General features: G+C 40.5%; 1 protein-coding gene, 1 long non-coding RNA gene and 1 pseudogene across 2 annotated transcripts in view; 1 reads left to right on the plus strand and 2 right to left on the minus strand.

Annotated features, from left to right (window-relative positions):
• LOC125245641 (zinc finger protein 271-like) overlaps positions 1-27,665 on the plus strand; it is a 243,294-nt gene that overhangs the window by 157,371 nt on the left and 58,258 nt on the right. The window lies entirely within an intron of this gene.
• On the minus strand, positions 1,207-18,998 carry LOC125245551 (annotated as a pseudogene).
• LOC125246162 lies at positions 19,105-22,871 on the minus strand. Its single transcript, XR_007179766.1, has 5 exons — positions 22,356-22,871; positions 21,615-21,772; positions 19,932-20,041; positions 19,563-19,622; positions 19,105-19,316 (listed from the first exon to the last, which is right to left on the minus strand). It is a non-coding gene; the product is annotated as an uncharacterized LOC125246162 (long non-coding RNA).

Below are 27,665 nucleotides of genomic sequence, written 5' to 3' on the forward strand. Positions count from 1 at the left end.
AAAGTGGAAGACTTAAACATAATGTGTGTAAAATAAACTGTTAAAAGGATTTGATGATCACTAGTGATAGTATTTTATTCTGTTGTCATCATTCAGGTTGGATTTCAGCTTTAATGTATGTTTTTTTTTTTTTTTTTTTTTTTTTTAACAAAGCAGCTGATATTGCCATAGAAACTAGTGGACTGACAGACTCTTCCGAATCAGGTACAGCCATAAGTAAGCCAAAAGCCACAAACTAACATCCATATGGGCTTCAATAACGTCAAACAAGTTCAATAACGTCTTGGCAACAAACATCATCAACAGACAAGTGTTTAAATAACAGGAAAGAAAACACATCCTTATTTTAAACTGAGCTTGAAATGGAACATTTCCCAACCAGGACATAGCACATATACAGTCAAGCAATGCTTTCTACTGCTGCTACTATGCTAACTTCCTCTACTGCCTCACCTTTACTTAAGTAGCTCATTTAGGCACCATAGCACCCCTATGAGGAAGAGAACTGCAGACAAAAGACTTAGTAACAAGCTTGTCTGTTACACCCTAAAGCACATTTTTTGAAATGGTAAAGATGATTGACAATTAGCATACAGTTTGTATTGGCGGCAATACAAAAGATTTTCACAGGGTATGGTGACTTTCTATAGGCACTGTACACACAATAAGCATATCTGTTAAATCTCATTCTGAACAAATTCAAGCAGGTTAAAAAATGCAATGTTTCTAGGGTAAATAATCTGAAAGGACTGAAAACGGTCTTTGTTCATTGCTGATCTAGGTTCATAACCAAACAGAGTTGTCAATGATTCTTCCTATTGAAAAGTTGTGTAATGTGTGACCCTGTTACTAATCCGTCATATAGTTTGCACACAACAGCAACTAAGTGGTATTCCAGACATCCATGTGGTGTGAGAAGAACAGCGGTCCCACGACTTTAAAAATCGTGCAGTGTGTGCTCGGCGTAAGGCTAAGCAGTGTTGAGCAGTGTTGAGCCTGGTTAGTACGTGAATAAGAGACCTCCTGTGAAAACTAGGTAGCTGTTGAAAGATGAGTTAGTGAGTCCAGCAGGGGGTGTTCACCCTGTGGTCTGTGTGGGTCCTAACATCCCAGACTGGGACACTATACTGTAACAATCACCATCCTTCAGATGACTGAGAATTGAGGTCCTGGCTCTCTGTGGTCATTAAAAATCCCATGGCACCTCTTGTAAAGAGTAGGGGTATAACCCAGTGTCCTGGCCAAATTCCCTCCATTGGCCTTATCATTCGTGGTCTCCTAATAATCCCCAACCAGTGAATTGGCTCAATTACTCTCTCTCCTCTCCACCTATAGCGGGTGTGTAGTGAGTGCACTGGCGCCAGCTCAGCTAGGAGGCCTTTCTGTGTGGAGTTTGCATGTTCTCCTTGTGTTTCCTCCAGGTGTTCTGGTTCCCCTCACAAACCAAAGCATAGGTCAAATGGAGACACCATATTGTGTGAATGTGTTTGTGTGTGTGAGCCCTGCGATTGATTGGACGTCCATCCAGGGTTTTTCCACACCTGTGGCCCAAGATGACTATTTTAACATAACACAGTTTAATAAAAATGCAACACTGAGTGATGCACTCCCATTAAACCACAACCAACCACAACTCCTATTAAAAATGTCACAACCAAAATAGTCTGTGTGCTAATTATGATAAATACAGTAATCATTTCTAAAATAATTTAGATGCTTTTCATTTCAACAAGTGTTCGGCAATCACCAGCCTTTAAAATAACACCAAAGCATATAATTTTTTTTATGAAAAAAAAAAAAAAAAATCCTATGAACTTTCTTAACTTCTTTCTTAAAAAGATTTCCGTGAATCTGGAGCCAGAACACTTTTAGATTGAATATGTTCTTTACCAGCTTGTATTCAGCGTACTCTTCATGTTCTCTGTGATGAGGTGTAGATGAGTTCAGAGTCTTACTGTGTCTCAACCTGTGATCTTAAGAGAATCTGAGATGAGACATAAGGGTCAGATATATTGAACCAAACTCTGAATAGCTTGATGTTTTGAGTACTTTCTCCATTCATCTGGAATCTCACCATAACCCTCAAATGTTTTACTGTAGTATTTTTCCAGATCTTTCTGGAATCTGCACACAAACCACTTCCAGTAGGGCAGTTCAGAGAGATCAGGAGTGATGCTCCAGAAGGAATAATCATCTCCTGCTCTTCTGTAATCTTTATATGGAAACCTTCCTTCTGATGTATTAAAATACTGATCACTTAAAACTAAATTTGTGCAAATATCAGAACAGAGATTGTGTGTTGAACGGTAATATGTGCCATTAACTCCTCTCACTCTGTGGAAATGAACACTGTGTTTTCCATAATGGTCCATGTTTTTGGTGCAGATGGCTTTACAGAACGGACACTGAACCCAACAGTACCAACAGAAGTGATCATTCAGAATCTCATTTGGCCTGAACTTGAGGTAAAGCTTTTCATCAAATATATCTGTGTTGAATCTACTGCAGATATCAGACATTATAACAGGAAGTTCTTGTCTCATCACATCTTCTAGGAGTTTGAAATCGTCAACATCATCATGATTCACTCCACTGAGGTCTTTTTCAGAGAAGATCAGCACATCTGAGAGCTTCTGTGTGAAACTCTTCAACCACAAACCAACATCTCCTCTGTTCTCTTGAACATGTTCAGTAGATTCATGTGCTGCTTTCATGATCTTCTGCTGCAGGAGTTCAATGTTCTCCTTCATCTTGTGTAAAACACCGACACTGAACTTATCAGAGATGTACCGACTGACTTCATCTCTGATGAAACTCTTGAAGTGATCTCTGGGATTATGAATGTAGTTCATGTATTTGTAAAAATCCTCCTGTTCTGCCAGTGTCTTCAGGATGTGTTTTTCCAGATTTGATCTGTTTCCATTCAGTGATTCACAGTTTGATCTCATTTCATCAGTCAGATCTCTGGCAATCTTCATGTAGACACTCTGCTCAATGGGCTCTTTCAGTTTCTGACAGATGATCTCACCAAAAATAGCAGCTGATGTTGCTCCATCACAGTATTTCTGGAAAACACTATAGTACTCTTCTCTCTTCTTCTCAATATATCTTACAGGTTCAATGGCTTCCCTGAAGATTTTCAAATTGTCCCAGAACAAATCAAACTCTTTCTTCAGTGTTTGTTCATCATTTGTTTTGTCTTTATATTTTAAGGCAAGTTTTTTGCTTTTTTCATAGAGAGTGTTTTCATTATATGTCCTCTGACCATCAGTCTTTTTCTTCAGGTCTCGCTGCTGAAGAATCTCAGTTAATTTCCTCTTTGTTTCTCTCACAATATTATCCTGAAATCTTTTGATTTTGTTTTCAAATGATGTTTTCCACTGAATCAATATATATTTATCTTTGTCTTTCTCAAAGAATTCTAACATTGTTTTTTTCACTTCTTCACTTGTAGTCTTTAGTTCTCTTTGAAGATCAATTTCTTTAACTTCATGAATTACTACATTTTCTATTTTATTGTATAGTTTGTTCTCAATTTCCATCACGGCACTGCAAAGCCTCCAGGACCATTTGCTGTATTCGGTCTCCAGTTTCCTGTAAGCTGTGACCTTTTAGAGTTGAAACCAACACAAACCATTCAGTAAGCAGTGAATTAGAAAAGCTGAGAGACATTGATTGTCTTAGTTTGGAGCTGCTCTATTATTAGTATAGTATTAGTATTTTTACCACCTTTAATACCATTACTATTACTGCTTTACGAGTAAAAAAAATAAATAAAATAAGGCTAGTAACATGGACACTCACCTCTAGTAAATCATCAGTTTCAGAGCAGATCATCTTCATATCCTCTATCTGTCTTTCATATTCCTCTCTCCTCTCCACTTGTCTTCTCTTTAGTTCATCTTCATGTTGTTCTTCAAGGAGTTTTAGTTTCTCTTCAAAAGTCTTTTGTTGAGCTTCTCTTTCATTAAACTCTTTTTCTCTTTTCTTTCTCTCGTTCTCATTCATCAGTCTGTCTATTTCAGACTCATATTTGATCTGAAGTTTTTCTGTTTCTTTTTTTACCTTCTTGTTTTCTTGCCTCATTTCTTCTATTTCATGTTTAAATGTCTCTCGTTCTCGTCTCATCTCGTCTCGTATCTCTCTCTGGTGTTTCTCTTGTTCTCTTATTTCTCTTTTGAGTTCTTCTTCTCTTCTCTTTTTCTCTTTCTTCTGATTCTGTCTTTCTTCTTTCATCATCATCTTCATTCTCTCTTTCTCCCCTTCATGTTTCTTAATCAGTTCTTCTTTTTCTCTGATTCTGTCCATCAGGATCTTCATCTGTTGTTCTTGTTTTTCTCTCTCCATCTCTCTGAACATCTTACATGAGTAGAAACTCCCTCCGTTCGCTGTCACCATGTTGTCTATCTTCTCCAGTAGATCAGACACCTGTGTTCGGTCTCCAGTCTGATTATTATTGAACACATGGAATCTGTTTCCACACGCTTCAATCAGCTTCATCAAAGGAGATCCAGGTTTTCCCAAACACTGTTCAATAGTTGTCCTTCAGATAATCTCCTCTGGTGAAGAGCACCATTGTGTACATTAAAGACTTCTCACCAAACGTATCTTGGATGATCTTCACTGATGTTTCTTCTTCTTGAGTGAATCGTTGTCCTAAATTGAGCACAATGATGAACACATGTGGTCCAGGCAGGATCATGGAGATGCAGTGGCTGATTTCTCTCTGGATCTCCTCATTAGTAAGTTCAGGATCAAATAGTCCTGGAGTGTCGATCACAGTAACAAGTCGGCCTTTGATTTCCGTAGTTTCCCTCTGAATCTCTTTAGTGACTGTCTCTTGAGATGTTTCTGCTATAAATGCATCTCTTCCTAAGATTGGTGTTTCCTGTTGCACTTTTCCCAACTCCAGTTTTTCCCAGAAGCACAATCCTCACATCATCTTCACTCTCTGTTGAACCAGTAAAAGGAAATTCATCAGTTTTAAACCCCAGTTACATTCTACAAATATTACAGACAAACATCTCCTCACACCTAAAAACCCCAAATACCTTCCACCTAGAAACACCAACCCGGACAGCACATATACATCTGCCCGACATCGGCCCACGAAGTGGAACATCAGGCCTCCAAACCTATACATCCAAGAAGTACCGGCCAGGCATAAATGGATATCTTCAGACAGTGCTCTAATTTCCCAGCTCATCAGCTTTGGGTTGGCCCACTATTGGAGGCCGTTGCTGTGCTTATCTGTTTGTGCATGCCCAGTTATTCATCTCTTTGCAACCCACCAGAGAAAAGGTGACCCTGACAACATTCTGCTGCTCAGCGAGATTGCTTGGTCAGTCCCAGAATATTATATATATATGTGTCTGTTAAGTTCTTATTTTGAGAAATTTTCTTATCTTCTATGTCTGTCTCCTATGCTGTTTATGCAGTGAACACAGTGCAGCGGTTCCGTGTTCTACGTCAGAACGCCGACACTGTATTGGCCGACGCTGTTCATGTTCAGTAATGAGTCGGCATTCTAACATAGAATCTGGAAGCACTGAACGCGTAGAAGAATGGAATTGTTGAATAAAGTTGTTATTTTTGTTTTGTTTTTGTGCAAAATATAATACAGACCTCAACGGTTGGAGTTAAAAAAAATCATCATTTGTGTTCTACTGAAGAAACAAAGTCACTACATCTTGGATGTCCTGGGGGTAAGCAGATAAACATCAAATTTTCATTTTTGGGTGAACTATCCCTTTAAGGTTGAACCACTGTAGTCACATGAACTGTTTTAAATGTTTTTAGTATCTTTATGGATCTTGAGGTGACATTGCTGGCAATAGAGGCCTCACTAAACCATCGAATTTCATCAAAAATATCTTAATTTGTGTTCCAAAGATGAACAGTCTTACTGTTGTAGAACGACATTAGAGTGAGTAATTAATGACAGAATTTTCATTTTGGGGTGAACTAACCCTTTAACTATTCAGTCTTTCAACCTCCATTTCTATTTTCAACCAGTCTATCCCCCCTCCTACTCGGCCAGCTACAGCAGTCCATCACCCTTCTCCTGTCTCAGCAGCTATGCTCACAAATTAGCCGCAGTTTACAGCAATATGGCTCCTGTTTACTCTGACATTTCTCAAACAGCTAACTCTTCTGTCCAAATAACATATTCAGCAACCCATGGGATTCTATCACACGCAGGGCAATCTGGACTCCTTCAACCTCCATTTCTATTTTTAACTGATCTATTCTTAAAAGAGAATAGTAAATAATCAACTTGTCTTCTCCCCACAGTGCTCACATTCCAAGCACTAACAGTATCATCTCAGCTCCAGTCTTCTCATGCAATATGCTACCATCGACCATGAAATTAAATACTAGCACTTCTAGGCCACCTCAGTTCCTTCCATCCATTCATCCATCCATCCATCCACATCCATACATCCATTCCCTAACCTTCCATCCCCCTATCTTTCCATCCCCCAATCCATCCATTCATCCGTCCATCCATCCGTCCGTTCAAAGCATCTGGATAATCACTCAGGGGAAGTCCTTCTTGTCCAATTTTCCTTTGAAAGCAGCAGCCATCCCCTCTCTCCACAACAGTCATGTTAGATGATGCATGCAAATGGAAATGTGCCTCTGGCAACAATTTCTCTCATCCTGGAACGGTATTACATTTTCTTTTCTACAATTGACTACATCACTCATCCCAGTGACATTACATTTTACTCTGATGCAGCACCCTCTAGAGGCTTCAGCTTCAGCTTATAGTGGGCACTGGTTTGCCTACGAATGGCCCCAGAGTCCAGTTCTTTTAACTCACAGTCAAGCATGGTTCTCTTTCAGCACTTAACATAATATACCCCATAATCATAGCCACCACCTCTTGGGGGCTTGAATGGTCTAGGAAATCAGTACTCACCCACTCAGACAACACAAGCAGTAGCAGAAATCATCAATAAAGGCAGATCACGTTTTGCAGTTATCATCCAATTCGCAAGTTCACGCTTACAAATAATCAGATAGTAAATAGTATGCGTATTAGTATGTGTATTTGGCATGCTGTCTGAGGAGAGGGCTCCGAGCTTTGTATTTTGGCCCGAACCCAGAGTACTCCCCCCAAAATTGCAAACCAATGCAGGACAGCAGCCGGAAACGTTAATGATGACCCCCAAAAATTGCATTGTGTACGCTGAATGTGCTGTTTGGAGGTATAGGTTAACATCACTGCTGCGGCAGTGGAGAGAATAGCCAGAGGAACTGAGCTCCTGCGGGAGCCGAGGCGACATCACTGCTGCGGCAGTGGAGAAATTGACCAGAAGAACTGAGCTCCTAGGGGAGCTGAGGCGACATCACTGCTGCGGCAGTGGAGAGAATAGCCAGAGGATGAGCTCCTGAGGTAGCCGAGGCGACATTACTTCTGCGGCAGTGGAGAAATTGGGCAGAAGAACTGAGCTCCTGCGGGAGCCGAGGTGACATAACTCCTCTTCATCGGGATGATGATCTTCTTGGCTCAAGTTTACGTTTGTCAAGCCTTCGTCATCCTCCATCACCTAGGAGACGGACTCTTTTCTTTATTTCCAGTTATCTTATTTTTAAGTTAAAACCTTGCTTTGGAAAACCCGCCGGAGAACGCCCTCCTGAAAAGGACCAATCGCTCCAAGCCAAGTGCATTGAAACTCTTACAGGAAAGGCAGTAACTACAGCACTCTGAACTTATGCAACTAACAACCTTTTAAAATTTGTGTAAACTGAGTTTCCTTGCTGGCTCTCAAAGGTTAACTGTTTGTAATTTGCCACTCTTTTGATCACCTCTGTTTCTTTGACTTTACTTTCGTTTTCCATATTTGTGTATTCTTAGTGTATATGTTAGTCTATGTATTCGTAGTTTCATATATTAAATACATTATAATTCATGGTCGATTGTTTCTGCTGCTTATTCAGAAAACCAAGTCACTTCTACGTTTCGTTTCTACAACATTGCTTTGCGCTTTGATGCTATAATAGGAATTTATTCTCGTGGCCAGAGAATAAAATTTCTTTCAAAATAGTCTATGAGGAAAACCCATAGTTTGCTGGACAAGCTAGGATAGTTTTTCTAAACAACTATTAAACTAGAACTAATCATATACAGTTGGTACAGGAAAGTATTCAGACCCCCTTAAATGTTTCACTCTTTGTTATATTGCAGCCATTTGCTAAAATCATTTGTTCATTTTTTTTCCCTCATTAATGTACACACAGCACCCCATATTGACAGAAAAACACAGAATTGTTGACATTTTTGCAGATTTATTAAAAAAGAAAAACTATCACATGGTCCTAAGTATTCAGACCCTTTGCTCAGTATTTAGTAGAAGCACCCTTTTTGATCTAATACAGCCATGAGTCTTTTTGGGAAAGATGCAACAAGTTTTTCACTCCTGGATTTGGGGATCCTCTGCCAATTCCTTGCAGATCCTCTCCAGTTCTGTCAGGTTGGATGGTATAACGTTGGTGGACAGCCATTTTTAGGTCTCTCCAGAGATGCTCAATTGGGTTTAAGTCAGGGCTTTGGCTGGGCCATTCAAGAACAGTCACGGAGTTGTTGTGAAGCCACTTCCTTCGTTATTTTAGCTGTGTGCTTAGGGTCATTGTCTTGTTGGAAGGTAAACCTTCAGCCCAGTCTGAGGTCCTGAGCACTCTGGAGAAGGTTTTCGTCCAGGATATCCCTGTACTTGGCCGCATTCATCTTTCCCTCGATTGCAACCAGTCGTCCTGTCCCTGCAGCTGAAAAACACCCCCACAGCATGATGCTGCCACCACCATGCTTTACTGTTGGGACTGTATTGGACAGGTGATGAGCAGTGCCTGGTTTTCTCCACACATACCGCTTAGAATTAAGGCCAAAAAGTTCTATCTTGGTCTCATCAGATCAGAGAATCTTATTTCACACCATCTTGGAGTCCTTCAGGTGTTTTTTAGCAAACTCCATGCGGGCTTTCATGTGTCTTGCACTGAGGAGAGGCTTCCGTCAGGCCACTCTGCCATAAAGCCCTGACTGGTGGAGGGCTGCCTGGATCAGATGGTTGACTTTCTACAACTTTCTCCCATCTCCAGACTGCATCTCTGGAGCTCAGCCACAGTGATCTTTGAGTTCTTCTTTACCTCTCTCACCAAGGGTTCTTCCCCAATAGCTCAGTTTGGCCGGACGGCCAGCTCTAGGAAGGGTTCTGGTCGTCCCAAACGTCTTCCATTTAAGGATTATGGAGGCTACTGTGCTCTTAGGAACCTTAAGTGCAGCAGAATTTTCTTTTTTGGTAACCTTGGCCAGATCTGTGCCTTGCCACAATTCTGTCTCTGAGCTCTTCAGGCAGTTCCTTTGACCTCATGATTCTCATTTGCTCTGACATGCACTGTGAGCTGTAAGGTCTTATATAGACAGGTGTGCAGCTTTCCTAATCAAGTCCAATCAGTATAATCAAACACAGCTGGACTCAAATGAAGGTGTAGAACCATCTCAAGGATGATCAGAAGAAATGGACAGCACATGAGTTAAATATATGAGTGTCACAGCAAAGGGTCTGAATACTTAGGACCATGTGATATTTCAGTTTTTCTTTTTTAATAAATCTGCAAAAATGTCAACAATTCTGTGTTTTTCTGTCAATATGGGGTGCTGTGTGTACATTAATGAGGGGAAAAAAATGAACTTAATTGATTTTAGCAAATGGCTGAAACAAAGAGTGAAACATTTAATGGGGTCTGAATACTTTCCATACCCACTGTATGTAATTATTACAATCCGTTGTAATCAATTCACAATATATGTGCATAATTCCCTCTTTGGGCAATCTATATTATAATTAGTCATAACACATGATGATTTTTTATATTCATATATTTCACCCATGATTTGAGCTAATTGATTAAATACCTGTGATACGTTCCCTTTCAAAGGCTACACTCTAAGCTGCGCTTTATTCAGCGCTATGGGAACGTCTTTAGTTGTGACCAGCTGTGAATATATGTCTAAAAGCAGCCAGAGCCGAGCATCTCCGCAAACTCATAGAAAATAACTAAAACAATCCACGGTTCTTGTTTAGTACAGTGGCTAGATTAACAAATAAACAGACATCACCAGAACAAAACATTTCATTACAATTTAGTAGTGATGACTTTATGAATTTCTTTACTGAGAAAATCGAAAGTATCAGAAATACAATTGTAAATGTACAACCTTTAACAGATTTTTATGATTCAGCCTCAATTATCGCCCCTCAAGAACAGTTGCAGTGCTTTACAACTATAGGACAGGAAGAGCTAAATAAACTTATCACTGCGTCTAAACCAACAACATGTTTACTAGATCCAATACCCACTAAACTACTGAAAGAATTGTTACCTGTAGCAGAAGAGCCTCTTCTCAATATTATCAACTCGTCTTTATCTCTAGGTCATGTCCCACGACCGTTCAAGCTAGCAGTTATTAAGCCTCTCATTAAGAAACCACAATTAGATCCAAACGTATTAGCAAATTACAGACCCATCTCAAATCTTCCATTTATGTCTAAAATACTAGAAAAAGTAGTGTCGGTCCAATTATGCTCCTTCTTGCAAAAAAACGCTATCTATGAAAAATGTCAGTCAGGATTCAGATCTCATCATAGCACAGAAACTGCGCTCGTTAAAATTACAAACGACTTACTTCTAGCTTCTGACCAAGGCTGTGTCTCAATACTAGTGTTACTTGATCTCAGTGCTCCGTTCGACACTATAGATCATAAAATACTCCTAGCTCGACTACAAAATTACACTGGTATTCAGGGCCAGGCATTGCGGTGGTTTAGATCGTACCTATCAGACCGTCACAATTTTGTTTATATAAACGGGGAAAAATCTAAGATCACGATAGTAAACTATGGAGTGCCGCAAGGATCAGTGTTAGGCCCTCTGCTATTTTCAATCTACATGCTGCCACTCGGCAATATTATAAGAAAACATGGAATTAGTTTCCACTGCTATGCTGATGATACTCAGTTATATATTTCAACACAACCAGATGAAATCTCTAAATTATCCAATCTGACAGAATGTATTAAAGAAGTAAAACATTGGATGACTAGTAATTTTCTTCTATTAAATTCAGATAAGACTGAAGTATTACTTATTGGACCAAAAACCTGTACACAGAATCTCTCAGACTACAATCTGCATTTAGAAGGATGTACTGTTACTCCATCCTCGACAGTTAAAGACCTGGGTGTTATATTAGACAGCAACTTGTCCTTTGAAAATCATATTTCATATGTTACAAAAACAGCCTTCTTCCACCTCAGGAACATTGCTAAGATTCGGAATATGTTATCTATTTCTGATGCAGAAAAGTTAGTTCATGCTTTCATGACGTCTCGACTAGATTACTGTAATGCATTATTAGCTGGTTGTCCTGCTTCCTCAATAAATAAGCTACAATTAGTACAAAATGCAGCTGCTAGAGTTCTTACCAGGTCAAGAAAATATGATCATATAACACCAATTTTATTATCTCTACACTGGTTACCTATTAAGTTCTGTATTGATTATAAAGTATTGCTAATGACCTATAAGGCTCTAAATGGTTTAGCTCCTGTGTACTTAACCGATCTTCTATCACCCTACAATCCTTCACGCTCTTTAAGATCACAAAACTCTGGACTTCTGGTTGTACCTAGGATAGCTAAGTCCACTAAAGGAGGGAGAGCATTTTCACATTGGCTCCGAAACTCTGGAATAGCCTTCCTGATAATGTTCGGGGCTCAGACTCGCTCACCCAGTTTAAATCTAGATTAAAGACACATCTCTTTAGCCAGGCATTCACATAATGCATCTCATATCAGATCAGTTGCACATGACTATCTTTGCTTAATGTTATGAACAGCAGCTACGCTAATTATTCTCCATTTGCTTTTCTGTTTTGCCTCGGGACACCCGTGACTAGAGAGGACTTCAGCTTCAGTTTGGATCCAGCCTCTTAAGAAGACCTCAGATGACCGACACCTATGAAGAGACGGCGCCAACTCCTGCGAGGACTTCAGAAGACGCAATCATCTGGATCAACATGCACATTCCCAAATTTCTATATCCTAATTATTGTTAATGTAATTCATTTTTCAGGAGCTCATTGCTTCTACGTTCAGTTGAACTGCTAACAGTGATTGTAAATTAATTGCCTAAATTATTACATTATTTGCTAACCGCATTCTTTAAATTGTAATGTTGACATGCATTCTCTGTAAAGCTGCTTTGAAATTATATGTATCGTGAAAAGCGCTATACAAATAAATGTGAATTAAATTGAATTGAATAAAACAACGTCAATGAAATTGACCTATATTTATAGCCTTGCGTGACGTCATTGGAATGCGTCGTAGCGAGGCTATAATTAGATGTGCCACCTGTGCATCAGCAGGTCTTTTGTCTTCAGAGTCCACTCTGTGAAGTTGTGTGTAAAGTCTGTGTGTTTCAAACAGTACTATTACAGTCTGTTCAAAGAAATAGCAAGCCCTGTCATCTTTCTTTCCTCTACTCTGTTAGGAGTTAGATTCGATAGGCAGCGCGCAGAACTTTTCTCTCATCTGTTCCTCTTTCATCTCTGCTTGCTGCAAGTGAAATTGAACACTCACATATATATATATATATATATATATATATATATCTTTATTGAGAGAAAAGTATGAGCGAGCAAAGCAAGCCGTGTGTGCCTCCGTGCTCGCGTCCTATGTCCGATGCGGACACACACCAGTATTGCTTTGTTTGTTTGGGGGAAGAGCACGCTGCTCTTGCGTTCGTTAGAAAGCGGTGAGTGCGAGCACTCTGATCTCCTCACAGTTTAAATGCTCCGCACTCGTTTGGCTTACTTCCAAGAGTCAGCACCTACGGTACGTTCGTGGGGCTCGCAGTTGGATTTGGCTGACGAGCGGGAGACGGGTCCTCCCCTTTCGCCCGCTCTGTCACCTGATCAACGCGTCCCTTCGCGCGATCCTGAAGCGCGCTCCGGTGCTTCTTCAGTTCGTACGGGGGATGACAAATCTCTTTTCGAGTGTGCTGCCTCTGAGCTTTCCTCACGTGATGATAAAGCAGTTGAGGAATTACTCAAGGTAGTAACTCAAGCTGTGGCCAGATTACAGCTAGACTGGCCACAGGAAAAAGAAACCCCCAAATGCTCAAAGTTAGAGGATAGGTTTCTGTCTGGTGGCCAGGGGGAGGGATCTCAACGTCAATCTCTCCCCTTCTTTGAGGACCTCCATGATGAATTAACTAAATCATGGAGAAAACCGTATACTTCCCGGATCTTTGTGCCCTCAACGTGGATTTATTCGACTATCGTGGGCGCTGAGGAACGGGGGCATACGACGATGCCCCAGGTTGAAGAGACGCTTGCGAGCTATCTCTCGCCTGGATCAGCATCGTCATTAAAGAAACCTACCCTCCCCACAAAGTCCTGCAGAACCACCTCAGCGCTTGTGGGTAAAGCTTTTCAAGCTGTGGGTCAGGCTGGTGCTGCTTTGCACACCATGGTGGTGTTGCAAGCATATCAGGCTGACCTGCTAAAGGATTTGAGTGCGGGTACCACCATCGACGAGGAAGCGTTCTCAGAACTTTGTCGTGCCACAGATCTGTCTCTCCGTGCCACCAAGCAGACGGTCCGTGCTATCGGCCATTCAATGGCTGCTATGGTCAGCACAGAGAGGCACCTGTAGCTCAATCTCACTGGCATCAAAGACAAAGACCGCGTTTTTATGCTTGATGCGCCAGTGACACCTTTCGGCCTGTTTGGCACAGTCGTCAACAGGTTTCGGGAGGTGAAGAAGTCTGAGGAAGCATTCGTGCAGTTCCTTCCTCGCCGCACTCAAGGGGAGGGGCCGTCGGCCACCCAGCCCCAACCCGGTCCTTCGAAAAGGGAGGTACAGAAACAAAGTGTGGCGAGTCGAGCTCCCCCTCGTAAGGATTTGGGACCGTCTCGCCGCCTGCAGCAACCTCCCAGGCAAGACCTCAGGAACATTCTACAGAAAAAGAAGTCGTCCTGATGGTCTTGTGCCCAGCCCCGTGGGGATGGCCCCCCTCGGGACGGGGCGCGTACTACACCTAAAACCCGCCCCTTCTCGACATCTCCACGTAAACCCTCCTTCCCCGCCACCTCTGGTGCTTCAGAGGGCAGCGGTTTCCAGCGAAATGTTCCGTTGCTTCCTGTAACACATCAGGACGCGGAACACCTAACATCCCCTCAAAGGGAAGTATCAAAATTAGTGCCCATTTCAGAAAACCTGGTAGCGTGGAAACTACTGCCAGGGGTATCTGTGTGGGTTCTAAAGACACTAGATTTAGGATACAGAATCCAATTTATTCGTCGTCCTCCGCGTTTCAACGGCGTGGTCTCCACTACTGTGAAGCCGGGGCAAGCGACATCACTGTCACGAGAGCTGCAATCTTTTCTGGAGAAAGGGGCTATAGAACGTGTTTCCCCTCTAGCGAGAGAGTCAGGTTATTACAGCAGATACTTCCTAGCTCCCAAGAAGGACGGGGGGTTGCGTCCAATCTTAGATCTTCGAGGCTTGAACCGTTCAGTCAAAGTTTAAAATGTTAACAGTAAAGATGGTCGTGTCGCAAATCCAACAGTGCGATTGGTTCATCACGATCGATCTCAAGGACACATATTTTCACATCGAAATACTGCCACAACACAAGAGGTTCCTGAGGTTCGCTTTCGGGGGCGAAGCCTACCAGTATCGGATTCCTCCATTCGGCCTAGCCCTATCACCCCGCACATACACAAAATGCATGGATGCAGCACTGACTCCATTGCGACTTCAGGGCATTCGCATTTTGAATTACATAGACGACTGGCTAATATTAGCGCAGTCGCGAGAGATGGCACCATGCGCCATGTCGTCGCAGATTGCTAACGACAGATGCCTCCCTGATGGGCTGGGGAGCGGTCTTAAATGGCCGTCCAGCCCAAGGGGAATGGGAGGGCCATCAGCTCGTCTGGCACATCAACTGCCTAGAGCTGATGGCTGTATTTCTGGCCCTGAAATACTTTCTCCAGCAGCTGAGAGGCTGCCATGTCCTAGTGCGGATGGACAACACAACAGCAGTCTCTTATATAAATCGCCAGGGAGGTCTGCGTTCACACCATCTAAACAAGATAGCACGACAATATTTCATCCCCGGCCAGAGATGTGGAATCTTCATGTTTGGCCCTTGAGGGGAACCAACTGAGGGATACAGGGCTTTCACCTCAAGTTATCGAGACTATTTTAAATGCTAGAGCTCCCTCTACTAGAGCAAGTTATACCAACAAATGGGGTGTCTTTGAAAGATGGTGTACTGCACACAATGCAGATCCAGTAAACTGCCAAATTGCTACAGTTCTGGACTTCCTGCAGGAAAAGTTATCGACAGGTACATGCCCCGCCACTCTCAGGGTTTATGTGGCCGCTCTCTCGGCTTGCCACGCTCTGATTGACAGGGTACCGTTGGGCAAGCATGTCCTGCTCTCTTGTTTAGTTTGAGGAGCCAGGTGGCTTAAGCCTCCTTCTAGAACTAGGATCCCTTCATGGGACCTAGCAATAGTCTTAGAAGGCCTGGTTGAGACCCCATTTGAACCGTTAGAGTCAGTTTCTGACAAGCTGTTAACTCTGAAAATGTTTTTTCTTATGGCTATAACTTCTCTGAAAAGAATTGGGGATTTGCAGGCTCTGTCCATTGTGCCATCCTGCTTAGACTTTGCCCCAGGAATGGTGAAAGCTATTTTGCATCCTCATCTGCCTAAAGTTCCTTTCTCGAACTTGCATCCGGTCACTCTTGAAGCCTTCTGCCCTCCGCCGTTCACAACGCCAGAGCAGGAGAGACTTCACAGACTGTGTCCAGTCCGTGCTCTTCAGACTTATGTCCACTGCACTAGCCAGTGGCGTAAGTCAGAGCAACTTGTTGTTTGTCATGGCGGCCATAACAGGGGTGCGGCCGCCACGAAACAGATCATGTCATATTGGGTGAGAGATGCTATCGCCCTTGCTTATGAGGCACATGGTCAAACTTCACCAACGGGCATCAGGGCTCATTCCACCAGGGGGGTTGCCTCTTCTAGAGCTTTGGCGGGGGGCGCCCCCTTACAAAATGTTTGTGATGCGGCAGGTTGGTCCTCTCTGCACACATTCATAAACTTTTATAGTTTGGATGTTCATGTTAGTCCGGGCTCTCATGTCCTTGAGTCGACATCACAAGCTAGCGTCTGAGACTCTCTGTGCTTGTGACACACTTGACAGCCTGGGGGTCCGGACACACAGTGCGGCGGCGTGGGTATTCTCGTTCCCATAGCGCTGAATAAAGCGCAGCTTAGAGTATAGCCTTTGAAAGGGAACGCCACGGGTTACTTCACTGTAACCCTGTTCCCTGAAAAGGCGGGAACGAGAAGCTGCGCTTCTTTGCCGCACTGAGACTGCTCTACAGACAAAATATCTGCTGATGCACAGGTGGCACATCTAATTATAGCCTCGCTACGGCGCATTTCAATGACGTCACGCGAGGCTATAAATAGGTCAATTTCATTGACGTTGTTTTACACATATATTCACAGCTGATCACGACTAAAGACGTTCCCATAGCGCTGAATATAAAGCACAGCTTCTCGTTCCCGCCTTTTCAGGGAACAGGGTTACAGTGAGTAACCCGGGGCGTTACACATCTTTAACTAACCCAGCAAGCCAGAAATATCACTTCTATAATTGCCTTGCCCCAAGCTCTCTTTCAGCTTTCTTAACGGGCTGGAACTGTTTCAAAGGTTATCTCGCCACTACAAATGCCTTCTACTAACCTATGACTGACTTAGCCTCTGCATCCTGTCCCTTCACTGAAGCTATTTAGAGTCCATCCCTGCATCCCAATGTGCATACTATCCACCCTATCCGCCCTAAATAGTATTGAATATTACTAGTGTCACAAACTATTTAGGATGGATAGTATGCACATTGAGACGCAGGCCATGTTCCTCCTTGCCTTTTGTTGGCATCCTACGATATTTTGCCCCTACTTCATCCACATTCAATCCGTCTATCTATCCCTGCATCTCTAACATTTCCACCCACTCTCAATATACTCTCATATTTACTCTTTGGAGAAGCAAAACGGAACACTTAGGAGCATCATACTTACATCTTCCATTTAAACTCCTTCCTCAGCCCATTCTAACCTAATATTAAATATGTTTTCTCCAGACACGTTGCCTGAGCATCTCCCAAAGATCCACTCTTTCTTACTGAAACCAGAAAACTGGCCACAAGATTCACTTCATCAAATCCTCCACTGAACTAGTTAACTGAGGTTCAGGACCCAGCCACACCTCAACCAATTACCTGATTTCTCAAAACCTTCTTATATTGGGACACGCCTAACAGTACTCTGTCTCTTTCTCTCAAACCCTCCCTTTTCCTTCCTTCTCTCATCAATTCAACTATCCTTACCATCCTCTGTTCTCTTCCCTTCCAGGTTGTATAGGGGGTCCTAATCACTCGTCTTACATTTAACTGAGATGATTCCCCCACTATAAGTCTCCTGGCTGCCAACGCCAGATGCCCGGGTCAACCTGATTACCATCCCTTTCCCCCTTCCTCTTTATTCTTTCCCTATTCATCCCTAACTTTATTTAATAGTTCTCCAACATTTATGGATGTGGTGTAGCACTTTCTCATGAAATGAAACTGAAATTTAAATTTGTCATTTTTATAGCCCTTTAAAGGGGAATTTAGTAGTTCTTTAGCAAGCATGAGCAGCTCTGTTCTTTATGTATTTTAAGTACCAATACCATGTTGGCGGCAGCTAATGAGTGAGAGGATTGTTTTTAACACCTTTTTTTTTTTTAAGTGATTGAGTACAGTTTTTGTGAGGGTACACCATTCATGTGACTCTTCATGCCAAACATATTCTCAATGTGTAAGATATTTAATTAGCTCCAAACTACAGAATTAACATTTAAGACCAAATTAATTTTCTGGTCATTACCTGGTGACAGTAAATGTGTCTCCAGTGAATTAATTTTCTTCTTCATGTCTTCAAATTGCAGTAATTTTTTCATCTGTGCCTCCAGAAATGTCTCTGTGGAGTAAAACTCTCCTCTGTTTTCTTCCAGCATCTGCTCAACGTTCTCCATCAATGTGGACACTTGTGTATTGGGACCAAAGAAATGATGTCGTCCTCCAAAACTCTCAATGACAGACTGTGTTTCTTCATTGAGTTCTGCTGTCTGATGCTCTGAACTCTGCATTATGAGGATCATCATGTGTTTGTTGATTCTGGAGCTGAAGGTCCTCTGGATCTCCTCCATTTCTGCTTTGTCTTCATCAGTCAGTGGAGTGTCAGGAATAATGAGGAGGAAAACATGAACTCCAGGATCACAAAGAGACACACAGCGGAGACTCAGACGCATCACTTCCTCCTCTGAGAGACGAGTGTTGAAAAGAACTGGAAGCTCCACCAGACTGATCTGACGTCTATGAAGATCCACATCTGATTTTCTGTGTGTCTGCTGCAGGATCAGCTCTGATATGGAGGATTTTAATGTCCTGTTACTTCCACACACAACCAGATTCAGCTTCACATCCTCTGAAACTGAGAAGAACATTTCATGAGTTTGCCTGCCTGTTCAGCCTTGACAGTTAATAGTAAAATTAACTTGAACTTCATTTAAAAATGGTCCGTTTATCATTAGACACATCAAATATCATCACACTCACGTCTTTCTGTGGCTTGTTGCTCCATTGAGAAATACTGTGAAGCTTCAGCACAATCCAGGTGACATCCATTATTAATTTTCATAATGTCCTCAAACATCTGCAGAAGATCATCAGGAGAGCTTCTTCTCTGAAGACTGAAGTGTCTGTTGAAGCATTTCTGAATGATCTTCTGTAGGATGTCATTGGTTTCAGTGGGCTCTTGTGTGGTGAGCACCATGGTGTGTTGATAAACTCTCTCAGAGAAAGAGTCCAGCACCTTCTGCCACACACTCCTGATCTTCTGCTGAACACTGATCATGTTTGAGGACCAGAACGATCACATGAGGTCCTGGATCAGACAGAGACACACACACTCTTTCACTGTCTGTGTGATGTGACGGAGTGACAGATGTGTCTGGAGCAGCTGAGGACTGTTGATGACCATCACATGTCTGTCCTTCAATCTTCCTCCAACTCTCTCTACAACACCTGGAGGAGCTTCACTGTCAAGCGCTGCTCGTCCCAACAGGAAGTTTCCCACCTGACTGTTTTCTGACACGCTCTTCCCCAGCAGAACAATCCTCACTGTAAAGAGTGAGAATTCACAATCCTCACTTCATACATTATCACAGAGCTCATGTGATATGTAACATGTTACGATGCCAAGATCTTGAACTTAATCCAACATCACTATTCAAAACGGACATAATACACCAGTAGGAGGTGTTTAAGGCTGAATTTATCTCTTCTGCTTTTAAGGGGTCAATCTGCCCATAATTTCAACATTCTCTTAATTACTTCATGTGTTTGTTTATCTGTAAAAAGACTTACTCATAGGGGGTTTTTCTTTGCTCCATCTTCTTCTGCAAGGAGGATTGTGGGCAAAAATCACTGTATGAAAAGAAAATCTTCTATATCATCACAGTAACACAAACCAATAGAAACCATCTTTAAATAATGCTTACAAGCAGAAATATCAAAGAGAGATGCTGAGAAATCAGTTTAGAAAATGCAATCACTTTAGTGTTTTTTGACTTGTTGTCTTGAGAAAACTCAGAATGTTGCTCATTTTAACTTTCTCTGAATATACAATGAAGAAACCGTGATAATCTTAATAATATCTCTGCTCTTATTTGGTCTATTGAAAGAATTTGATAAAATGTTCCTGAACAGTCATTTGAATCTATCTGTCATCCTCACCTCTGGTGTCAGCGCTTGACATGTTTATACTCTGTTCTCTCCTCCGTGTCTGTCCTTAGTCTTCAATCAAACATCATCTCTGACTTCTGATGTCTGTCTGTTTTCTCATCCTGTATGAGATTCACAGATTTCACCACTTTCACCGTTCTACTGAACTACATAAAAGTAAATTAAACTGATTGATTTGTAACACCTTTTTTCATGGTCCCCTTTCAGTAGCATGCAAAGGCTGAAGGCTACCAGTAAAGCTAACTAAGTTTATTAAATTCAACAATATGTGCACATTCATTATTAATATTATGCCAATGAAAACACCTGTTCGTTGTCTCACCACATTTACAGTTACAAATGACCTGAATCACTTAAATCATATATTTTAAATTAAAAATGGTGAAATTAGATTTAGAAATTAGATACGTTTATTTGTGTGCATCACGGATTATTTCTCTCGTTTACAAATTCTTTAGCTACTTTATGGCTGTTAAAGGGTTAGTTCACCCAAAAAAAAAAAAAAAATTATGAATCAGATCACGGGTCAAACTGCCAAACTGCTGAAATCACATGACTTTGGCGCTCCGAACAGATGATTCGACACACTGATTTATTTATGCTCCGAATCTTCCTGAAGCAGTGTTTTGAAATCGGCCATCACTAAATAAGTCATTATTTTGTTTTGTTTTTTTGGCACACCAAAAATATTCTCATCGCATTATAATATTAATATTGAACCACTGTACTCACATGAACTGATTTAAATATGCTTTTAGTACCTTTATGGATCTTGAGAGAGGAAATGTTATTGCTCCCTATGGAGGCCTCACGGAGCCATCGGATTTCAACTAAAATATCTTAATTTGTTAATTTGTTTTAACAAAGGTCTTGCGGGTGTGGAACAGCATGAGAGTAGTTAATAAATGACAGAATTTTCATTTTTGGGTGAACTAACCCTTCAACTGCGGCACGCTGCTCTCAGCAGTGTCTATGAACATATAATTCACTTACTTTCATTTGATTTGTGGTTTTAGACTGCTGAGGCAGCTCAGATGAGAAGGTTGGTTATCTTGGCACAATTCATTGCAGCACCAATCAAAATAGAGTTAATATTAGGCTATTATTTCTCAACCTTTATAATAAACACCTGAAAAATACATAGGACATCAATGGTGGGCACAGCCCTGCTCTCAACACTGAAAGACAGTGTCTTTAACACTGATTTGTTCCTGATACAGTACATTCATAATTAAACTAAACTTATGTTGTGTTGTATGCTACTCTACATTAATTACTGTAGACTTTAGACGTTTAGAGGTTATACGCGCCATATTGAATTTAACATGGATGAAAGTGATTCTGTGAGGGATCGTCATACAATCAGTCATCATCATCATATTCATAATGACACGCACAGTATAAAGGTCCTAAATCACACTTCACAACTTACAGTACAACTTTTAAAATTGTTTTATTCAATTTTTGTCTACTGAAAGTTTTTTTTTTTTTTTTTGGAAAGACATTTCATTAGATAAATAATTGGCATAATGTTAAACAACAGTACAATCCATTGAACACAATTTAGGCCTACTTCTGTGTCCATTACAGCCTCATTTTCACTTTTCATTTGCACTACCCTGACTAAGGCCTATTTCATATAACAAACAATGTATTTAAAATGAAATGTGATACCTGGTTTAGAAGTCATTCTTGGAAGTTTATGTCCTCATTGCTGTATGAGAGCAAGATGAAATCCTTATGTACGGGTGGAGTCGTCATGATACAAAGGTCAAAAACTTTTACTGTTTATCTTGAACAACAGGTGTGGGTAAAAGTTCAACGTACAGTTCCTTTGGGAATGAGGCATAATGTAAATCGCAAAGACTATAACGATTTTCAGCAACAAAAATAGATGGACAATAAAGCAGAATGAAATTATGTATTTCAGAGAACTTCTGTTAGCTGATCAGTATATTGTATTACGTATATTTGACAGTACATATACTCCTCACCACAATTTCTTGAATCATCTGTAGTTTTTATTATTTCAATAAAATGATCTAAGGTGATGATGCTGATAGCCCTCATCTCAATTCTTAGGTAATTATTACTTTCATTAAAACTTTATATTTTTTACATTGAGCATTTTGTACCATTTTAAAAGTTTCTGTATCATCTACATACATACAAAACAAATGTTACATTTCATTTTGTGTTTTAAGTAGAGCATCACTGACATCTCACAGCAAAAAGGTCCCTGGTTTGTCTCTGTTTGTTAGTGTCCTGCCATTTTCTGCAGTTTGTGATTCGAACAATTCCCCTTACCCTATTTATTCCCAGCTGTGTCTATTGTCAGTTGATGACTATGTTGTGTCGTGTGGATGTGTTTTTATCTGTGCTCTCTACCTTGTGTTTTTTGCTCTCGTGACTTACCTGCTTGATTGCTATTGTTAGCTCATTAGCTCTTGCTGGAGTCCTGCTTGCATCTCCTCTCGGTGGTCTCCCCAGTCTGTGTCCGCTTATGGTGTGCGGAGAACATGGGAGCCACCATACAGACCTTCTTCATCTTCACTGTCACATATTCACGTTGGTTCGTCAAGTTTTCCTAATAAACTTTTCACGTTTGTTCACTGCATTTGAATCTTCCATTTATCTGAAGCCTGACACTGTTTGCATGTTCTTCCCATGTTGGTGTGGGTTTCCTCCAGGGTCCGGTTTCCCCCACAAACATGGAGACACTAAACTGTATGTGAGTGTTAATATGTACGTCTGTGTGTGACTTTTCCCTGTAATAGACTGGCATCCGATTAGTGTGTTTCCCTGCCTACAGTTCAAGACCATGTTTTAGGCTCTGCTTGAGCTCCCTCGTGACCCTACATAGGAGAACGGACCGATGGAAGTCAATAGTGTCCAGCTGCAGAGCCAAACATCATACTTTTTAGTGTGTAGCAGAAGAGTATTCAAGCTTTGTGACATACAATCACGTCAAAAACAGTTGAACCAGTTCTTCAGCAGGTTTGATATAGGTCCTCCTATATCAAATAGTCTCCAATGCCCATCCCAACAATCAATATCTGCTTTTCCATTGTCGGCCCAGTGTAAGCCAGGGCTTTCAACAGGCCATGCCGGGATGGGCTACTAGCCTCAGACTTGTAGCACCGAGCCCAAAACCACGCTGCGTTTCTACCGTTGGGCTAGAAGCTCTACAGCTCTTCGCTAAAAAATGCCTCTGGAACAATGTCACACAAACCATCATTTCAGCCAACAAATAGAAGTTTAATCAGAAAACTAATCAGAAGGAAATTACTGGAAACTAGCGAGATCACAAAAAACGAAACATGATAAAAGCGGCCGTTTGTTTGCATTTTTTGTTGTTTAGTTTAAGATTTAAAACCCAATCATCAATGTTTTATTATAGTTTTACAATAATAAGTGATACATTGACCATAATGAATTTGTGTCAAGATTAAACATTAGTCACAAAGAAATAAAGTGGTATTTACCATTATTTCACAAAAGAAAGAGGACACTTGTACTTATTCATTCGCATCTGTTTATTTGTTGTCACAGGACAATATGTTTACATGTTTACATTTAGAAAGAATTAAAAATTAAAAAAAAAAAAAAATCCACCAGAAATACGACCTGAGCAGCTTTAGCACTCTTTCCAGTGACAGTCCCAATACAGTTATATTTTCAGTCAGAGAAACAGAGGAAGCTCCCAGAAAAAAAAAAAAAAAAAAAAAAAAAGTTGCTATCATCATCCTGCACATGCCACACAAGTGTATTCATTTTTCAGAACCACAGAACAGGAATGACTCTTTTAATGTTTTTATATGATTTGAGTAAACATCTGATTGCCTTTCTTATTTTAGCACATCTTCTAATGAAGTGTCATAAGATTAATATAGTGGTATATAACAATTAATATAACTGATTAAATACTAATTCACTTATGCCATATAACATAATTGCTATGAAATAAAGAAACATTTAGAAACCCACAACCAGTGTGGCATCAGTGCCACCTTCATTAAAATGGCGTTAGATAATATGCATCTTAAATCTTATCAATTTTCTTGTTGAAATATACTAATGATAAAGACACTCATCAGAGGAACAAGAAACACCATCAGGGAAGCACACAGACAAGAAGCTTCAGATACCTTCACTTGCTCTGGGACCAACTCATCTGTGGACAGGGAATATAATGCAAAGCAGTGAATGACAGAAATATTAACTTACTAATGATTAAAATGAAGTGAAATGTTCACCTGTTTTTCCTTCAGACAACATCAGAGGACCCATGGATATGGAAGCACTATCATGGAAGTCCAGAGACCTGCGCTCTCTCCAGTGCGGTCCAGAGGTACAGTTCTACAGGAGAAAAAGACAAAGTCCAGCTGTGTAAATCCCTGTTGAATATCACCGAACAAGCATGAAACATGAAGGAAGTGCAATAAGTCTCCAGAAGAGGGCAAGCAAAAACAACTACTGTAGCATCCCTGACATTAAACCATTATCACTATGGGCATTAAGAGGTGATATTTCCCTGACAATATGCACATACGGTTTGATCAACAGATTTGATTGATTTACAAGCATCCATTATAACTGTCACATTTCACAATAGATAGATAGATAGTTAGGGTTAATATAATTGGTAAATTACATTGCTAGAGGTGTTGTAAACTCACCCTAGAGCAGCGATTGCTTGACAGTAGGCAAAGATGAACAGCACAGTGCAGGTAAAGCTTAGTGGAGTTTGCAGTGAAGATAAACATCCTGAAGGAGAAACGGCCGGATGTTGAGACGCCGTTCTGCTGCAGCTCCACTGTATCATCATCTGGATTGGGACACCTGAGAATATCAATAATGATAATTATCAAATTCTCTCATGAAAAAGATCTGCTGTAAATTTGCATTCCATGTACAAAAAAAAAAAATGGAATCCTGTGTTTTAGTACAGATTGTGATATGGTTTATTTTTTATGTGCAGATCAAAAAGTATTTTTTTACATTACAGTGATGTAAAACTGATCATTTTTGAATAGAAAAGAAGCATTTCTTTACTCCTGAATGACGAGATCCCAGCGTAGATCATAATTGGGATCATTCACAGGTGTAGCCCAACACGTGTCCATCACCAGGGCAAAATGTCGGCTGTCGACCCCCTCAACACGAACCTCCACATGCATCTCCTGGTCGAGCTCTGCATCCACTGCACCAGTGAAGGGCTGCGTGAACTCATCATCCTGATAAGGAATCATACGAACACGATATCTCCCTTCACCCGCCGGAAGGCTCTTGTGCACAATGCTGTCAAAATGGTGAATAGATCTGCATTAGAATTACCCTGTTTTATGGTAGTTTTTAGGAGTAAACCATATATTCTTAGTTTAGAAATGTTTACCATATTTGCTTTTTTTATATATTCATTTGTGTTTTCATTTTGTTGTCATCTCACAATTCTGACTTTTTAACTTGCAATTGCTACTTTTTTTCTCACAATTCAGATTTTTTTTCTCACAATTGCAAGTTATGTCTCACAATTCTGAGATATAAACTCACAATTGCATGATATAAAGTCAGAATTGTAAGAAAAAAAGTTTCACACAATTGTGTTTATATCACAATTTTGAGAAAAAAAAAGTCAAAATTGTGACTTTATATCACGCAATTGTGAGTTTATATCTCAGAATTCTGACTTTATAACTTGCAATTGTGACTTTTTTTCTCACAGTTGCGAGTTATAAAGTCAGAATTGTGAGATGTAAACTCACAATTGCGTGATATAAAGTCACAATTCCTGAGATATAAACTCGCAAATGTGAGAAAAAAAAAAAGTTTCACATAATTGTGAGTTTATATCTCAAAATTGTGAGAAAAAGTCAGAATTATGACTTTAGGATTAGTTCACTCACAAAAAAGAAAAAAACAAACAAACAAAGAAAATTATTTTATTGATCACAGAAAATGTTGACAACTGCACTAGCTCTTTTTGTCATGTTTATGATAGTACAATTGAAAATTGTGAAATCTGCACCTCTCCAGTGGGTTGATTTCCACATTCATGGAAAGTGTTTGTGTTTGGGGGTAAGCGCAACTGAAAGAAAGCTTCAGAATTTTCTCTCTGCTGATGAGGCCCTCTGATTTTGGTGTCCCCAGAATAAAGTTATCATAGATGAAGTGGGTGCCGTTGGCCTGTAGGGAAAAAATGATGTGAACATCTGGGAAATATGCAATATTTCTTTATTAATGCGTTACCAAAATTTGCCTTTAATACAGCTTCCAAACTTATTTGGAAGCTGTATTACGTCTATCAGAACTTCTGCCAGTTTGTTCAGAGAGGTTGAAGGAGGGAATCTACTTCTCTCAAAAAATTGACCACAAGAGTTCAATAATATTCAAGTCAGGTGATTAAGCTGACCAGGGCAGATGATAAAGTTTATTTTAGTGCTCCAACGCTGTCTTTATGATCATAACACCATTTTTTTTTTTTTTTTTTTTTACATTTTAGCATTAGTGTCTGAGATATTTTTTTTTTTTTTAGCAGTTGCAGTTCTTTCACTGATGTTGGCTTTGTGAAGTTTTCTGTGGTAAGTTTTTGTGATCTTCAGGGTAAATACTGAGATTTGCTGTCAATTTGCAGTTTGTCTGTGTTGTTTGGACACAGTCCTTCTTATTGCTCAGTGTGCATCCCTATCATCAACTTTCAGTTTTTGCTTTTTATTTTTCTTAGCTGATGAACTCTTGCCATACTTTGTATACAGAGTCTTAATCATAAAGACAGTTGTTCTTAAAACACACAACATTTGGGTGGTAAGGTTCCAGATGCTCTTGGGCTCCAATATTTTGCCCTTTTTGGATATTTAACAAGTCGCCCATCTTACACAAAGCTTGTACCAAATATTGCTGAAAACCACTTACACTTCACCAATAAAAGCTAGAGAAAATAAACAACAAAAATATAAATAATAGATACATTTTTCACTGTAACCTTCACAAATGGTATTAACCCATATGATAATGGGTTTTCACTTCTTTTTTCCCCCACTGATATTAGGGAATATTCCTAGAAACTGCTCTAGAGAGGTACATATTTCAGAGCCCTTTCTTTTGAAGTTACAGAGTTTGACCCCCACGATTGGATGATGTACTTGAGTCTTGAATAGACTATACTTAGTGAGTCTTACCACAAGATTTGTACCACAGATGTGTTGATCGTTATCAAAATGAAATTCCACTCTGCCGTTCCGGACCGTTCCTCTGCAGCTCGGATCATTGAGGTGTAAGATGTCAGCTGAAAAACCAGCCTCAAAGAGCTGACAACGAGACACAGACATGGAGCCAGAGCTGCTTTCACAGGTTTCTGAGAAATCTGAAAGAAAACATTCATAAGATTGACAGAATCATTTAAAATGTCATTTGAAAAGAAACACAGTTTATTGTTAAACAATACCAACCAAAAGAGTCAGAATTTGGGCTGTGAGTGTTGTTGTTGCATAAACAGCCATAAACACCATTTCTCTTCCCACAGTGTTCATCCTCAGAACAGCTGAGTTCAGAACAGTGATCTTTCACACCTAAGAGGAGTAAATAAGATAAATGAAATACAACACGAAAAGACACTGAGTCGTGTGAACAGAGCCAAAGTCCCCACAGAATCCCCCAATGCTTGAAGTCCCCCAATGTAATAAAATAGTTTTTTTATACGAACTGTAGGGATCATTTCATCATTTT

The sequence above is a fragment of the Megalobrama amblycephala genome, linkage group LG1 (assembly GCF_018812025.1).
Source record: "Megalobrama amblycephala isolate DHTTF-2021 linkage group LG1, ASM1881202v1, whole genome shotgun sequence".
Lineage (NCBI taxonomy): Eukaryota > Metazoa > Chordata > Actinopteri > Cypriniformes > Xenocyprididae > Megalobrama > Megalobrama amblycephala.